Source organism: Phyllostomus hastatus, unplaced genomic scaffold, assembly GCF_019186645.2.
Source record: "Phyllostomus hastatus isolate PE091 unplaced genomic scaffold, TTU_PhHast_1.1 phas_contig_30, whole genome shotgun sequence".
Lineage (NCBI taxonomy): Eukaryota > Metazoa > Chordata > Mammalia > Chiroptera > Phyllostomidae > Phyllostomus > Phyllostomus hastatus.
Genome location: NW_025333841.1, coordinates 9,390,330 through 9,408,308, shown reverse-complemented (window position 1 = coordinate 9,408,308; position 17,979 = coordinate 9,390,330). Strand labels below are relative to the sequence as shown.

General features: G+C 38.1%; 1 protein-coding gene across 1 annotated transcript in view; it reads left to right on the top strand.

The window, feature by feature from the left end:
• Positions 1-17,979, top strand: part of FHL1 (four and a half LIM domains 1) — a 62,099-nt gene that overhangs the window by 17,597 nt on the left and 26,523 nt on the right. Inside the window, exon 2 of the mRNA XM_045839402.1 lies at positions 7,007-7,080. The gene's annotated coding sequence lies outside the window, so the exon portion shown is untranslated. The remainder of the gene's footprint in view (positions 1-7,006; positions 7,081-17,979) is intronic.

The window sequence follows — 17,979 nt, the reverse complement described above, 5'->3', positions numbered from 1 at the left end:
CCCTGGCTGGTGTGGCTCAGCAGATTGAGCACAGGCCTGTGAATGAAAGGGTTGCTGGTTCGATTCCCAGTCAGGGCACATGCCTGGGTTGCAGGCCAGGTCCCCAATTTGGGGAATGCAACAGGCAACCACACATTGATGTTTCTCTCCCTCTCTTTCTCTTTCTCTTCCCCTCTCCCTAAAAACACATAAATAAAATCTTTTTAAAAACTTTTAAAAATGGCATGATTTCCATTCTTTTTATGGCTGAATAATATTTTCTTTTATATCACAAATTTTTTATCCATTTTTTTTATCAATGGGCACTTGGGCTGTTTCCAGATCTTAGCTATTGTAACTAATGCTGCAATGAATGTAAGGGGTGCAAATGTTCTTTTGAATTAGTGTTTTGGGTTTCTTCAGATATAGCCCCAGAAATGGAATTGCTGGGTCATAAGGCAGCTCCACTTTCAATTTTTTTGAGGAAATTCTATACTGCCTTCCACAGTGGTTGGACCGATCTGCATTCCCACTCACAGCACACAAAGGTTCCCTTTTCTCCACATTCTTGCCAACACTTGTTTGTTGATTTATTGATGATGGTCATTCTGATAGATGTGAGGTGATATCTCATTGTGGTTTTAATTTGCATTTCCCTGATGATTAGAGATGTTGAGCATATTTTCATGTGTCTGTTGGCTATCTGTATGTCTTTTTTGGAAAACTATCTCTTCAGACCTTCTGCCCATTTTAAAATCAGATTAGTTTTCTTTTCTTTTTTTTTTTTTTACCATTGAGTTGTATGAGTTCTTTCTATATGGGGTGGGGTAAAAATAGATATACAGTTGTGAGTGTACAAAACACAGTTTATTCTTGTATTATTATTTATTAGTTACTGTATTATTTTCTATGTGAAAAATGGTAAAACTACTTTTGCCCAACCCTGTATTATGGATATTAGCTCTTTTGCAGATACATGATTTTCAAATATTTTCTCCCATTCAGTAGGCTGCCTTTTCTTTTTGTTGGTGGTCTCCTTTGTTGTGCAGAAGCTATTAGTATGATGTAGTCCCTTTTGTTTCAAAAGCATTATCAAGGTTTTAATACTCTAGTCAAAAAATAAATATACTTTATTGCTTATCCCCCCATTTTGGCAAAAAAATATTCTTCAAATTTGCATCCAGAAATGGCCCATCAAAAGAGCTCCTTAGTGTTTACTTGGGGCACAGTGGAGGTTCTGCTCATCTTTCTACCTTCAGTGACTGTATAGGTTATGCCATAACCAGGAGGAAAGACACCTTTTATTTACTAGTATGGAAACCTATAAAAGCAAATTCAACATCTGAAACTCGCAGGGGTGTCCAACCTGTGGCCCTCAGGCCACATGTGGCCCAGGATGGCTATGAATGTGGCCCAACATAAAATTGTAAATTTAGCCCTGGCTGGCATGGCTCAGTGGGTTGAGTGCTGGCCTGCAAACCAAAGGGTCGCTGGTTCAGTTCCCAGTCAGGGCACATGCCTGGGTTGTGGGCCAGGTCCCCAGTGGGGGGTGCATGAGAGGCAACCACACATTGATATCTCGCTCCTTCTCTTTCTCCTACCATTCCCCTCTGCCTAAAAATAAATAGATTTTTAAAAATTGTAAATTTACTTAAAACAGGGGTGTCAAACTCATTTTCACCAGGGGCCACATCAGCCTCACGGTTGTCTTCAAAGGACCAGATGTAATTTTAGGACTGTATAAATGTAACTACTCCTTAACTAAAGGCAAGGAGCTCAGCACTGCTGCCAGGTGGAAACAAGGTGCTGAGCTGGATGCAATAAGGTGGAGGGCCAGATTTGGCCCATGGGCCTTGTGTTTGTCACTTGTGCCTTAAAACATTATGAGATTTTTGCCCTGGCCGGTGTGGCTCAGTGGATTGAGTGCCAGCCTGAAAACCAAAGGGTTGCCGGTTGGATTCCCAGTCAGAGCACATGCCTGGGATGTGGGCCAGGACCCCAGTAGGCAGTGTATGAGAGGCAACCACACATTGATGTTTCGCTCCCTCTTTTTCCTCTTTCCTTCCCCTCTCTAAAAATAAATAAATAAAATCTTTAAAAAATAAAATAAATTTTGAAAAAACATTATGAGATTTTTTTGTGATTATGTGTCACACTGTATTTAATGTGTGACCCAAAACAACTCTTCTTCTTCCAGTGTGGCCCAGAGATGCCAAAAGATTGGACACCCCAGTAGGGTTACCTATATTCCAATGCAACATTTAAAAATGGGACTTCTGGACAAGATGGAGGTGTAGGTAGATACACTTGGACTCCTTGCACAACCAAAAGAAAGACAACCACAAATTTAAAAACAAAAAATAACCAGAACTGCCAGAAAATTGAACTGTATGGAAATCTGATAACCAAGGAGTTAAAGAAGAAACATTCATCCGGACAGGTAGGAGGGGCGGAGACAGGCAGCCTGAGTGGGGAGGACTTGCAACAAGGTGGCTGCTGGCTGACTGGGTGGTCCCACGTTTGTGTGCAGATAAACCAGGAGGAACAACTGGGGAGCGAGACAGACTGCGCAACCCAGGGTTCCAGTGTGGGGAAATAGAGCCTCAAAACCCTTGATAGTAAAAAGCTGTGGGGGTTGCGGCAGTGAGAGAAACTCCAAGCCTCACAGGAGAGTTCATTGGAGAGACCCACAGGGTCCTGGAATGCACACAAACCCATCCACCCAGGAATCAGCACCAGAGGAGCCCAATTTCCTTTTGTGTAGTGGGGAAGTGACTGAAAGAGGGTGGAGAGCTGAGCAAGCAGCATTGTTCCTTTTTGGACCCCTCCCCCACATACAGCACCACAATGCAACAATGTGGGTTGACTGCCCTGGTGAATACCTAAGACCTAAGGCTCTGCCCCTTACTAGGTAACAGGAATGTCTAGCAAAAAAAAAAAAAAAAAAAAACATGGCCCAAGTAAAAGAACAGAACAGCTCAAAAAATAGAACTGAGTGATGAAGAGATAGCCAACCTATCAGATGCAGAGTTCAAAACACTGGTAATCAGGATGCTCACAGAAATGGTTGAGTATAGTCACAAAGTAGAGGAAGAAGTGAAGGCTATGTAAAGTGAAATAAAATGTACAGGGAACCAACAGTGATGGAAAGGAGGAAAAAATGGGACAACTGTAATAGCATAATCAGTAAAAATATTAAAATAAAAAAACAAATAAAATGACTCACCACTCTAACTTTGGCAAATGCACTTTTTAGTTTTCTAAAGAAACTGTAAAAATACAGGGAACGAACTAGACTGATCACAACTTTAAACATGTAGTATTTATAGTAGATATCTTTATCTTTTAAAATAAAGCTTATATTTTGCCAAACCAAATAAGGACAAACATTTCTTTTTCAAATTGTGAAGAATATGATTTTATCATATAAAATAAATACAGAAACTTGTGTGGAATTGATGATCTTATAGACATACTATGCAGTATATCACTAGATACATGTCACCAGATATACTTTATACTAAATCTTAATGTAAGGATACAAAATTAGATTTTTATTATATTTCTGTAATGTAACATCCTCTTGGTTTTTATTTATTAACATTGTGAAAGATTTGATTATTATGCAGATCTTGAATATGTTACAATGATTAAAAATGAGGTATCTTTCATTTGAATCATTTATTTATACCAATTATTTTGGCTAATGAGAGCCAGTTTATTAGTTCTTCTGCTAAAAGAAATGAGCCACTGACTATCTTACTTGTATTATTGCATTTATGGTAACAGTTAAAATGTGTTTTTGAAAGATGCATATGCCAGCGTTTGTGACTACCATAGTGTAAGCATTTGAATAAAAGTAGGATAAATGAGAAGTCTAAGCAGCCTGTTAGCATCACATGTGTACCTAATTAAGATGCTGGGGTTCACCGCTCTTTGGTTTCTTAGGTGGTACAGAATATACTGAAGGACTAGCTTAAGGAATGGTTACCACGACAGTCACATTCCAAGAATTTAAAGGAGACAATGAATGTGTGGGGCTCATCCACTCTGATTGATTCAACTGGTCTTTTAGCCTCCTTCAAACAGCTGTTGTCTCTGGATTTTATTTGTTTTTGCATAATTTGCCCAGTTGATTGGTGATTTGGGGACCATTTAAGCTTGGCTGACAGTAGTGATAGGGGCGCCAGTGTCTGTGACCACAGTACTATTGTTAAACCTGAAGGAGAATGATTGTGCATGTTAAATGTGACAAGAACATGGCTACTGGCTTCTTCTGGAATAATATAAACGATTTGTCTAATTTTACTTATTAATGCTGTCAGGGTAGGATAAGATTAACATGATTTATTTAAAAGCATGACTGACCCTAAAGTGTTTGGGTTTTATTTTGGATTACTTTGCTGTCATCACATTTTATCCAATGTGTTTGGCTGCTGGTCTGTTTTTATTCTTTGACTTGCGCAATATTGTCAACAGAGTTTGTATTATGTCTGGTCAGAGGCATAAAGTTACACACTGCAGATTCAAAAGTATATACAATTCTACCCGCCATGAGTGTCTTCATCCTCCCAACCCAACTAAATGTTAAGTGGAATACACTAGCACAGACAATAAAATGAAACAGAACTACAAATGGTGTTAAAATCTTTCAGTCCATTTTTATTATTCTTTGTGGTCTAACTCTTGACGATGAAACTAAGAACTATGGAACCGAAGACTCCCCTGGCAGGGGCCCAAGTTGGACCCCAATGTGAGAGCTCTTGCCCTTGGGCCTTTCTCTCTTCTGCCCTCTGGAGGGTGTCAGGGAGCATAACATGCAAGGACTTAGAAAGGAAGAGCCATTCTTGTGGTTACTAGACGACAAGTTCTCTGCTACCCTACCCTCTAGGGACCAGTCAAAACCTGAATTTTTAGAGGTGGTGAGTAGACAGAGATAAGTCAGGGAAGGTACTGGCACGGTTAGGGTGTTAGAGAGGAAATGGTTCTTTAAGTACAGAACTGAATTCCTTCAAGTAGTACCCAGTATATATCAAATCCATCTACAGGAAAAATTGATTCCAGAAGGGTGAGTAAAATGAAATAGTATACCAAATCTAGAGTGTTATGGATTAAGGTTTGAAGTTTAAGTTGGGTTGCTTCTCAAAAGAGGTCTATTTGGTGCCAAGCATTTGTGACTACATATGATGAAATCATTATCTAAGTTTGATAATATTTTTACTCTGTGCCTCCTATAATTATAATAATTATATATCTGATACTAAGTGAGTACCTTTTATGTGTGAGGCACTAAGTGCTTTACATGCAATGCCCTCTTGCTGCCTTACAGCCTCCCTGGCTGTTTACCACTGTGCAACAGAGAGAGGTGGTACAGCTAATATGAGGGGGACCAGTATTTGAATCTATGCATTCTGACTCTAGCACCCTTGCTGTGAACAGAAGTGGCATGCTGCATTCTCACCACAGCTGCAGAAAGGGTGTGGCACCTTGATTTCCATATGAGTGGGATGTGGGTGGTGGGAGATGAGACTGAGCAAAGCCTTTTGTATACAAACCATTCTGAGTACTGGGAGATAGAAAAGAAATAGGGGATTCTCTCCCTGCCACCAAGAAACTTGAAGTCCTGTAGGACAAATGAGATATAACATGAAAAAAGTACCTAGTTATATGGTAGAATATGAAAATATTCTGTCTACTTAAGTATGCGTGGGAAGAGGACCAGAAGGTGTTCCTTTGAAGTCAGTCACTTTCAAACATTTGCTTCTGAAAGGTAGCTCTTCACTGCTGGCACAGGTTCACCTTACTTTGGCCTTTTGACCTGGTAGACAAGATCTCTGACTCTGAAGTCAGCAGACTTGTCTATTTTGAGTTTGGAGAGTTATCTACAACAATGACAGTTGTCATTAAGATCTAAATAGATTAACCCATTTGCCTATTGAGTTAACCAAACCAGCTATTTATTTTGCAGTACATTAACAGTTTTTAAGAATCTCTAACCACTGCTTGTTTAATGGTCATCCTGGAAGCCTTTGGTTGAGGGCCGGTGGAGGGCAGTTACGAGCCTGGTTATAATCCGTGGTTTCTGTTTGCCCTATTTCATTCAGTACATGCTTCTTAAGAGCCTCCTGTATACCAGGCACTGTTCTGGGCATGGGATTAGATCAGTAAACAGGATAGACAGAGCCCTCTCAGGAGCTGTCTCTTCCTCACATTTCATTTGCTCTGTGTACATTTCACAGTTAAAAGTGCTTTGGGTATGAATTTCAAGATTTCGCACGTTGGAGATAATACAGTGATCACACTTCCTCTTTCCTTAGCCCCAGCCAGTCCTTTCTGAATAATGAGGGGTGGGTAATAAGGGGCATGACCGGGCCTATGGAGAGGGCAGCAGGTCAGCGTGTACTGTCTTTGTGCTGTGATGGGAAAAGCACAGGGTACACCTGTTTCCTAGCAATGTGATGCAGAGCCTGCCCACCAGCCTGCATCCTAATCCTGTTGTTGATTGGAGATAACTTCAGAGGTCACAGGGCACCTCATCTCCATGGCAACACCTCTAAATATTCCTCTGGTGACTTGTGCTCTACATTCTGTCTGGAGCTGAGCTGTCCTGTGGCAAAATATTCTAAAGATGTTAAAAAGAAGGGAAAAAAGACTCAACTAATAAATCTATTCTAAAAGACTGAGTCATTTGTTTTGATTACCCGGGTGATTGCCAAATGTTAATTTAAAACTGAAATAGGCCATGAGCTCACTCCACTAACAATGCTGAGTGTTTGTGCTAATACAGCTTGATAATGAGGTAGCCAGATCCACTGCCGGTGTGAATGTTATATGATAAACAGATATTTAGGGAAATATGCAGAACATCTTGGCAGTTTTCCTTTAACTTTAAAGGTTGTGAATACAAAGTAAATACAATACGTTACCATGAGCCATTTCAAAGGAAGTTGGTCCTTTCTTGAGAATTTCAAAATTTTCTTCTGAAAAGATAACTTTGCCTCTTGATTTTCATTTTTTCCTAACTTAGGCACGTTGGAAGTCATTGACAACTACACCCAGCCCTTGCCAAATACATCGCATTGTACAAACATCCAGTGTGAGGTAAGTACTGCTAATAGTCCCAAATTCTTATACTAATCTCCAGCCTTCCGATGTGTGGTGGTAGGGTCAACATTGTGTGAACTGCTTTATTTGTACAGCAGATTTAAGAGGGTTCATTTTAATTGACCCAACCATTATCACTCCTTATTCTAAATATTAGCTCTCTGGGGAATGCCTTTTCCAGGGGAAAAAATCTTAATGTCTTTTAATTTAATTTGGGGTCATGAAAAGTGAATGTGCCCAGCACAACAGAAGTGTTAGAAGGCCTGCTTGAAAATAAAGATCTGCTTATGTCACAGCATGAACAGTAGGGAGCAGGACATCTGTGTGGAGCAAATACCAAGATAGAGGGAAAACACTCTTGCTGACAACTGTGAGAAGGTTGGGCTGACCCAGTCAACTGTCAGGGAAAGGAGCCGGGGTTCAGGATGCCTCTGTGAAATCTGGTGGTAGGAATGCCAAAAAATGCTTGATTGGGTTAGATTAACATGGGCCAGATGACTTTTTCTGATTAAAGTTCAGAGCACTGCTGCACTGGTGGGAATGGCCAGATTGGCCAGCGTTTTCATTTAACACACTGGATAGGCATCCTTTGTCATTTTCATTTAGCCACGGTGACTTCTGTCTTCTCCGTGGTGATCCAGAGTTACCCATTTCTCTCTTTGAGAGACTGGATGTTCACCTTTGAAAAGAATGAAAGGAGGGAATCTCAAAGATGGTTCATCCAGGCACAATGGAAGGAGGGGCCCCAGTCCTTGTGCGTTTGTGCCCTACTCCATGCACTCACGAGAGAGGATGTAACATGTGCCATCACCAGACCAGCCAGGGTTTCCAGTCTTATTCATCAACAGGTTTTTTACTTCCCCTCCCCCTGCCTTGGCTCTTTGCATAGCCCCACATTTAGCATAGGTCTTCGTATTTCAGTTAGGGTACCCACTCACTAGGTGGCAATAGTTGCATTTGTTAACATCTACTTGCTGCAGAATAATTCACAGATTGAAAAAATAAGCGGCAGTAGGAGATGTGACTCTCTAACCCTCCTGAGGAACCATTCTCAGGGCCGATCGAAAGCACTGTGCTCTTCCTAAAGAGCAAAGACGTTAGTTCTGAGCCCTTCCACAACTCTTATTTTTATTTTCCCACAGAAACAGAGACTAGATTATTCAAGGAGATCTACAGAAGGGGAAAGCATTCTCCCACCAGTTTAGTTGGAATTCTGGCTAGGTGAAACTTGGCCATTCACATGCATTGTTTGCCATTAGTCATTCCCCAGCAATCTGCCACTTCCACAAGCTTCATCAGTAGAAAACTTCAGTTTACAGATAATGTGTCATGGAATTGTACAGTTGAAACTTACATGATCTTATTAACCATTGCAATGCCAATAAATTTAAAACAAATTTAAAGGAAAAAAAACTTGATGGAAACAATGTGTTACAAGACTGTATTCTTAAAATGGAACCTTTTATTTAAAGTTTTTTGAACACATAAAGTGGTTTTGTGATATTAAGAATACCCCAGTGACATGTTTCATTTGATCAAAACTTGAGTTTTGCTTTAGAGCAGTGAGCTTCTTAGCTGACTTATTAAATATAATCTGTTAAATTCTGTTTCACCATGATAGATTGATGTAAAACAGTTCAAAGTCAGGATGCAGTTATATCTTGTGATCTTTCTTCCTTTCTTTCACTCATTCATTCAGCCCTACTATGTAACAGGCCAGAAGTGTGTAGGAGTGAGGAGAACAAAAATAATAATATGTTTTGGTCTGATATTCTTCAAGTGTAGGACATCCCTAGATTATTTTCCCTATTGCAGATGAGGTCACTGAAAATTGATTTACCTTTTTAAATTAAATTGCTCAGTGTTGAGTGTACCAGTTTGGGTTCAGGAGTGCAATTCAGAATACCTATATCTAGTCTGCTTTTTGAGCCTGTGATTTATGCTACCTCCATCAACACATGTGCAAATAATAAAGTATGCAGTGCTTGTTGGGGATGCAGCTGTGCCTAGAATCCAAATGCCCTCAAAATGAAAACAAATATAAATGGAGTAATTCACACTGTATTTTTTTAAAGTTTGTTTGGAATAATTGAACACTTTAGGAAAATGGGCTTTGCAGATTGCGCAGGAGGACATTTTCTTTTTTAAATGATGTGTCCCATTTTATTTTTCACACAGCATGTATCACAGGTAAACTTTATAATTCAAGAGTTTGAAATGACTTCATTTGGCTGCCTTTTAGTTATGGAAATATTTGGAACAAAAACTTAAATACAACATAATTCTTAACACATACTTGAGCTGGGAACTCTATTTGCTTCTGTGGTAGGGACGTTATTGTTAACTAAACATGTACTTCACATCTAGAAAATATTTGTATCGCTGATGCATGATCCCTTTCATTATTGATTTGGCAGTTTTAATAATCACATTGTGCAAAAATTTAAAATATAGTAGTCATAGTGATTTGATTTGTACTGTTGATATTGATGTGACCTCTCTCCTTGGTGCACTAGCAGTAAGCATGAAAATCAGGACAGATGGGTTACACAAACTTAAAGAGTTTGGAAATTTTCAGCCTAGAGCCAGGGTCTCAAACTGGTGGGCTGGATCTGGCACACAGAGGTGTTCTTTTACCATTTTAAGTGAATTGCCAGCATTTAAAAATTGAGAGAGTTCACATTTTCAAAACTCCAGATTTTCAGCTTCTCTTGAAATATCAGAAGATCTGGCAACATTGAGCTCGCATTCCTATTTGGTAACGCTAGGCTGGAGCCAAATAGCTGCTGCATCTTTAGATGGAACATGAACTCTGAAATTTGCCAGTCTTCACCATTCTGTTATCTCCTTGACACTAAGGACAAAGGCAGTTGCTATTATCTGAATGTTTTACTCATTTATAAGAAAAACCTGCCTAGCTGTTACAGGTCTACAAACTTAGACCCATCCTTTCTGTCAAAATTTCAGTTTGGTGCTTTTCAGGGACACAATGTTAGATAATGTTCATTTTAAGGGGGTGCATTCAATGGGCTAAGGCTAAACACCTGAGGGAAGGGATAACTTCTGGTGGTGCCTGATTAAGAGAAAGAGCATGAGCAGAGTTTGGAAGATTCCCGTGGTCTACTCTAGTGCATCTCAGACCTGAACATGCAGATTCTGAGGCAGCAGGTGTGGAGTAGGGCATGAGATTCTGCTATTCCAACAAGCACCATGTTACACAACTGCTAGTCTGAGAACCTACCTCTCTTTGAGTAGCACTCTACCCTAAAGTGATCCTAAAAACAGGCAAACAATGATGATTATAAATATCTGTGGGGTATTTTTTTTTTGGCCTGAGGAAGAAAAGGATATCTTAGCCAGGCTACTTGGGGTTGAATCTTTGTAGATAAACATGTGTTCACTTCTAGTTGCAGCATGGTAAATTAAAGAAATTGATTATTTTTAGTACAACATAGCCCATTTAAACAGTAAACCTAACTTTTATTTTAAAACTTCTTTCAAATTAAGTGCTTCTAGCAAAAAGAAAAGCCAGATATTAAAGCTCAAAAATCATGAAATGGGGATTAGACCTTTTTATCTTAGAATTATAGGAGAATATATGAGAGACTCTTAGAAAACATAAATAAGACCACAGAAAATAGATAATTATCAAATCCCTGGATATATGATAACCTTGTAAGCTATACAATGATAGAAGAATTCAGGAAGGAAGAGTTGAACACATTCAAGTATACAAACTTTACTAAGACAGTAGATCTTAAGTATCACACCACACACACCCAGATAGCTCTGAGTTGATAGATGTGTTAATTAACTTAATTGTGGGAATTATTTCACAATGTGTATGCATGTCAAATCACCATGGTGTACCTTAAATATGTACAGTTTTGTTAATTATACTTCAATAAAGGTGGAAAACACACCGAGAAAACTTTATGGTGAATTTGACAAGATAATTTCCATAATATCACAGGGCTTATATAGATCATAAGGCCTGGTATAGGCCTGACATATGGTAGATGTCCTGTAACTGTTGACTGAATGAATTCTGCACTGGCTAAACACGCAAAAAAAACACAACACATTAAATCACAGGGTAAACAAATGTATAAAAGAATTTTCAGCCTCTCGGGTATGCAAAAACGAACTTATTCAAATGCCAACAAGGTACATATTTCATCCATTAAATCAACAAAAACAAAAAGAAAACCCTTTGCTAATAAGGTTACCTTGAAAACTAATAAATACTTACTCATTGCCGATAATATTGGAAGTTGGTTACAAGCCTTTTGGAACATTATTTGGCAATATATATGGCAAAAGTCACACAGATTGGTACCCTTTGATCCAGTAACCCTATTTTGGGAAGTGTATTCTAAGAAACAAATTGTCCTAAGAAGGCAAAAAGCTAAATGTGAGTATTCATCACAGTGTTATTTACAAGGACACAAAACTAGAATTTAAATGTCTGACATTAGAGTGATGATTCATTTCTTCATCAAATATTTTTTATTAAGTAATTATGATACTCTATGCAGTGGAATTCCACGAATCTATTCAAAATTATAATCCTGATGCTTGGGGAGCAAAAATGAATTTGTATAATATAGCCTTACTAAAAAGCCAGGACACAAAATTGTGCATGTGCTGGTGATTTATACCTTTGTAAAGAGGTATGTACACATGGACAAGAGCTAGAAGGCTCATGGACAATGTAAGTAATACTCTATTCGAGGTTTTATTTGTATTATTGCCCTATTGTTTGTACCATAAGTGTATGCTTGCTTAGAGGTTGAGGATCTTTAGCTTTTACCTATTTAAATCAACTCCATATTGCAAGCAGCAGTATTCCCGCTGGTCATATAGTGGGTGTTTAGTAAATCGTTCTGAAACATAATGTGGACTGATGCCCAGAGCCTAAACATGGAGCTCTGATGGTATAGTTCCTACTTGCTGCTTTAGTCCATCATCCTCAGCTCCTGCTTTTCTTTCTTCTGTTTCCTGTGGTTGGTACAGAGGCATCTGGGCGTCCCACATGACAACGTATAAATATTTGTTTCAGAGCTTTCCATTAATGTGTAGAAGTGCCAGGGAGAGAATCTTATGTCCGAAGGCTCAGTGTACACTGAAGTAGAATCATAATGGAGCTGTAATTCAAGGGCAGTGCCTATTTTATCTTCTGGTTTCATTTAGATAAGTAACAAAAATTCCCTGTAGTGTCATGAGCCTTTTTTTTCAGCATCCCCTCCACTCCAGTTGTAGTCCCTGTTTCAGATATACTTGTTTCCCTGCCATAAGTATAATTTTCTCCTTTAATTAGGTCAGTTACTTCATGTCTGTTTTTCTTTTTTGACATGGTTTCCTCTGGCTTTAGCACCACATATTTTCCCCATATGTCATTGCCTCTGGAGCTTCATGTTGCAATCGTTTTTCAAGGGAAACAGAGAGCGCATTACGAAGGGGGTAGCTTTTGACTCCTTGCCTGCCCTTTGCCTGCTTGAGAGTTCCTATTTCTTTTGGGCCTAGTTGTGTTTGGTTTTGTAGTCTTCATAGTCAGTTATGTTTGGACTGAAAGATACTTAAGTAAAAATAATGGTAAGTCAAAGATATGTCTGGCAAAGGTGCAGAACATTTGTTAAGGTTACTGGTTTATTTATCCTCTCCTGTCTCTATGGTGACTAAATCCGGGGCCAGGATTTAATGGACTTAATTCTGACCTCTTATATATCTCCTAACTTTCCCGGCCTCTGATGTAGAAGGAATTCATTTTGACTTTAGGAGAGAAACTGCCCTGCTTAAAGGAAGGATTCTAACTGGACTCTTGAAAAGTGGAACCTCCAGAGCCTTCAAGTTTTATGCTGCCTTCAACCAGAATTCATATAGCACTTGTAAAGAAAGCTGAGACATCTTTTAGATAAACACACAGACACACAGACACACACAGACACACACACACACACACACACACACACACACACACACACAACATTGCTAATGGTCCCAGAAAGTAATTTTCTTTTCAATGAAAGAAAATATTTAGTTAATGCAGCCCTGACCAGTGTGGCTCAGTTACTTAGGCGTTGTCCCACAAAGCAATAGGTCACCAGGTTGACTTCTGGTCAGGGCATATGCCTGGGTTACAGGTTCAGTCCCCAGTGGGGGCATGCACAAGAAGCAACTAGTTGATGTTTCTCTCCCTCTCTTTTCCCCTCCCTTCCATTCTCTAAAAATAAATAAATAAGTTTTAAAAATATTTCGTTAATGTCAATGAACTGTATGTAAGAACCTTTTCTAATAGAATCTTTTATAAGAATATTAAATCAATAGGAACATTGATTGATATATTTAATTTTACTTTTACAACTACCTCCTTTATTGATTACAGGGTATAAATTTGTTTGCATATATATGTTCAAACCATATTTCAGAGTTCAAGTGTATATTAAACTGTGCTGTGGAAGTCCACAATAAAGGTTGGTTTTATCTAGGATTCCCTTGAAGGAAGGCAGATCTGACACTGAAATTCAAATCTACAGTCCCATCTATAACAAATTCATATGAAATGAAGATTTCTAAGGTAGCTAGAGTCAAACCATCTTGAACCTGTTGGTTCAAATGACTATTTAAAACTTTTTATCCTCTCCCATATGATCCTTTGAGATTTGCGAGGATACTCCAGTTTTAGAAAGTTAATTTATCTAACATCAAGTCAGAGTGCTTTACTTTTTAAGGATATGCATAGTGTTTTAGTTTACTCATGGATAATTTATTTATTTGCAAGTCCTTTCATATTCTTTAGAAACAAACTCACATATATGGATTTTCTTGAAAGCCAGAACAAAGGAGTCAGTAAATGATAAGGACTGCACAAAGGCTGAGACAAGGGAAGCGACATAAGTGCCCTCTTAATTCTTTATTCCCCAATATAGTATTCAAGTTCAGATCTGTCATCAACTTCAGTTCAAGTCTAGTAGGAACTTGTGAATACTTATTTTATTAAGATTTTTTTTTGCCCTGGCTGGTGTGGCTGAGTGGATTGAGCACCGGCCTGTGAACCAAAGGGTCGCTGGTTCAATTCCCAGTCAGGGCACACGCCTGGGTTGCAGGCCAGGTTCCCAGTAGGGGGCGTGCAAGAGGCAGCCACACATTGATGTTTCTTTTTCTCTTCTCCCTCCGTTTCTCGCTGTCTAAAATAAATAAGTAAAATCTTTTTAAAAAAGGTTTTTTAACATCATAAAACTCAGTGGATATGGCAGTTAAGATTTTTTCCATCGTCAACTCTTCTGTTAATAAGGCAAAGATGTGAGAAGCCAATAACAGATGCCCATTTGTAGAAGAGATCCATATTTGTGAGATGAATATATGATACTCATTAAGTTGTGGGGTTGAAACCTTGACTGATGTGTTTTGTAACTGTGAACTTAGAAAATGTACTAGGTTAAGGTCATAGCTAAATCATAAAAATTTTATGACGGTCAGTACAATAAGTATAGCTGAGGTCAAAACTTTTACAGAAATCAAAATGTTAAGATCCGAAGTCGTCAATGCTTGAAAAAGAGTAGTGCTTTTCTCATTATCTTTGTCATCATCATTATTTTCTTATCAACTTCTGTGTTGAAAGCCCAATGTGGAGAACTGTGCTAATATTAGTTTTAATTTATTGTGTTATTTCTTTAATTGCTGATATTTTAATTTTGTATAAACAGCTCTAAAGATTGAGTCAGTTTGAATGAAAAAGGATTAAATACGTAAGAATGTATTTAGAATAGTGCCCTCACTCTCTTGTCCTATCAGGCAGATAAGCTTCACACTTGGTATAGCATCTCTTGATGAGGGATATTCATTTTTTGGATAAAAATTAGTTTAACAGTTCTTCACCTAAATAGCAAAAGCAGTGGTTTTAGGCAGTTTAGTGAGAATTTGTGGTCTTTGCGAGTTTGTGGATCTTTCTTAAACCACATGATATGACCATTTTATGCATTCTTCAGAGTTATAAATTAATAATTTTCTTAAGATATTTCCAGTGTTTCTTTCCCAGAACCAATGGAGCACTTTCTGTGGATTTTAATGAGAGCTTGCATATGTAGTCGTCAGTATATTGGACTATGGGATTCATAATCCATAATGTCTTTTGCTCACTAAGTGGTTCAGGGCTGACTAATTGGAAAGGATATGCTCCACCCTTGACATTGGACTCATGTGATGGGTTTGAGCCTGGACACAAAACAATTTTTTCCATTAGTTTTAGCCCATCCTTTATGTTCCCGGCTATGTCCTCTGTATTGTCAATCCTCACAGACTTTACACAGGATGTTGACCAAACCTCTTTGGTCCTCTCCTGGGTGTTTTCCATTTTATTGTAGGGACAATTTAAGGCAACCTAAGAGAGGGCCAGGATTTGGTTGGAATTACTGTCTTAAATTGTGCTTTGCTTTACCCAGGAAACTGGAAGCTCCTTGGGGGCAAGAATACTGATGTTTTCTCTGGTTCTTCCCTATCATTTATTATTTAATGCCAGAGGCTTAGTAGGCATTTACTAGAGATACAATTAGGGTATTTTATAAATTACAAACCACAGCATTGCTGTGGTAGTACACAGGACAATCTCAAGATCTTTGCCTCCCCGTTCCTCTAATGTCAGTATTCTGACATCATTGGAGCGTATTCTTAAACAGAGTGGTGCCTCCTGCCACATGGCATAATGTATTCCAACATTGTATTTTGAGATTTTATAAATAGAAAAGTGGAAGTTATACAGTGAACAGTCATTCCCACCATCTAGATTGTACAATAAAACATTTACAATATTTGCTTTATCACAAATCCACCCATCCTTTGTTCTATCTTAATTTTTTGGATGCATTTCAAAGTAAACTATAGGCATCTGTGCATTTCAGCATGTATATGATTATATGGTTTCAATTTTGACATACTAAGATTTGCTGAGATTCTGACATTGATTTTGGTGGTAGCTAAGGACAGATGGCGTAAGTTGAATGTGAAATAATCTGTTTTCAGACCTGGGGGAGTTTTTATTTGTTTTTAACTACCAACAGGCATACAAACACATACATAATACTGCCCCTTTCCCCTTTACTCCCACGATACATGGTCACATTGTTTGTATTGCTGAAACTTGAAAGGCCAGCCTAAGCCATAAGAGAATCTTGTTTATATGTGTAAAAATGGAGATTTGGAGTTGAGGATCGTGGGACAGAACATTAGAATTAGCTACTATAAGGGAAGGGGAAAGATTCAGAATCCAGAAGTTATCCACAGGACACCACTTTCTTATAAGCATAAAGAGATTTTAGTGGCTGTTTATAGTACCTAAGGGTCATAGATTTAGTAAACACTAACAGTACAAATAGAGAGTTCTTCTAGTTTAGTGGTTTTTACATTATAGTCCGTGGAACCCTGGAAATCATAAAAATGTTTTAGAGGTTTTACCATCATTTGAATTAGATTTTTAAAAGTGTACTGAACTATTTTAAAGAACTAATAAAAAAAGCACATACTTCAGCAGTGTTTTGTAGTAAATGTTAGCATGCTAGAGAACGCCTTCTGATTGACTTTGAAATAAGTAAAGGTTATGAATGTCAGCTTAAAGTACAATTTTGAATAACACTTATCTGCCATCCATCAAAGCCAGGGTAATATTTCTGTCGTGGGAATAAAGACAAAAGGTCTTCAGCAAGACCATTACACTAAAGCCCACAGTGTTAAGGAACTGGCCTGCAAAAGCTGAAGTTACATTTTGGTTTCCAGTTACCATGAGCACTTATCCATCTGTTATATTTAGATTTTTTTCTAGTACCTTTAGAAATTTGGAAACAGATGAGTATATGCCTTCAACTTGAAATGAACATAAAAGGGGAAAGGTGGTTAAGAGGCTAGAGGCTGGCTCCACTGTCATTCCTCAGATAGGGCTGTGTGAATTGATTAGGGAACCTTCAGAAAGGTCTTTCTCTTGGCCTGTAGCTCAAATTGCTCAACATAAGTCTGAAAATGTATGTGCACAATATCGTAGTTCATTATGAGATGTTTATGGCTTCTTTGATTGTGGCTGAAAAGGCTTACAAGAGCTTTGGCAGATTACTTTAACTTCGAGACTGTGCTACTCCCTTCGGTCCCTTCATTTGCATTGGACCGCATTCTGTGCCTATAGTCTGTAATGTCTTTTGTGAGCCAGTACCTGCTTGCCCATATGTTTGCTTATCTATATTTAATTTTCCCCTAACATTTTATTGTGAAGATTTACAACGTTCAAAGGATTTTGCAGTGAACACATATATACCTAGCATTAAGAGTTTACCATTAAAAATACTGTACAGCACTTCTTTTATCACATCCATCTGTCTATCCATAAATCTATATTATTTTCAGATGCACTACAAAGTAAATGTAGATTTTAGTTAACTTCATATATTTTATACACCTGGAGTCTGGCATTTCAGACATTACACAGATGTGCATAAATTGTCATAGAGTCCTGTGACCAAATGCCTATTTTACTGGAGGAAAATTTAGGAACCTTATTTTAAAAGTAACAGGTTTTCTGGAATTCTGGCATGCATTTGGAGAACAATACTGTTATTACTTGAACAACAATAAAATGTGAAAAAATAAAATAAAGCAATGTTTCTCAAAGTAAATATATATATATATATATATATATATATATTTGCAAGTGTGAAGGTATTTATGCCTTAAGCACAGCAATACTGTGTGTGATGACTGTTACAAATGTTTTGCAAAGCCAACTATTGAAGATTCTGATTATTTAATATTAAAGACATTTTTGGTTGTATTTTTAGCAATATCCATGTTTCCATTATTTGAAAAGAAAAAAATTATTTATTTATTTTTAGAGCAAGGGGATGAGAGGGAGAGACA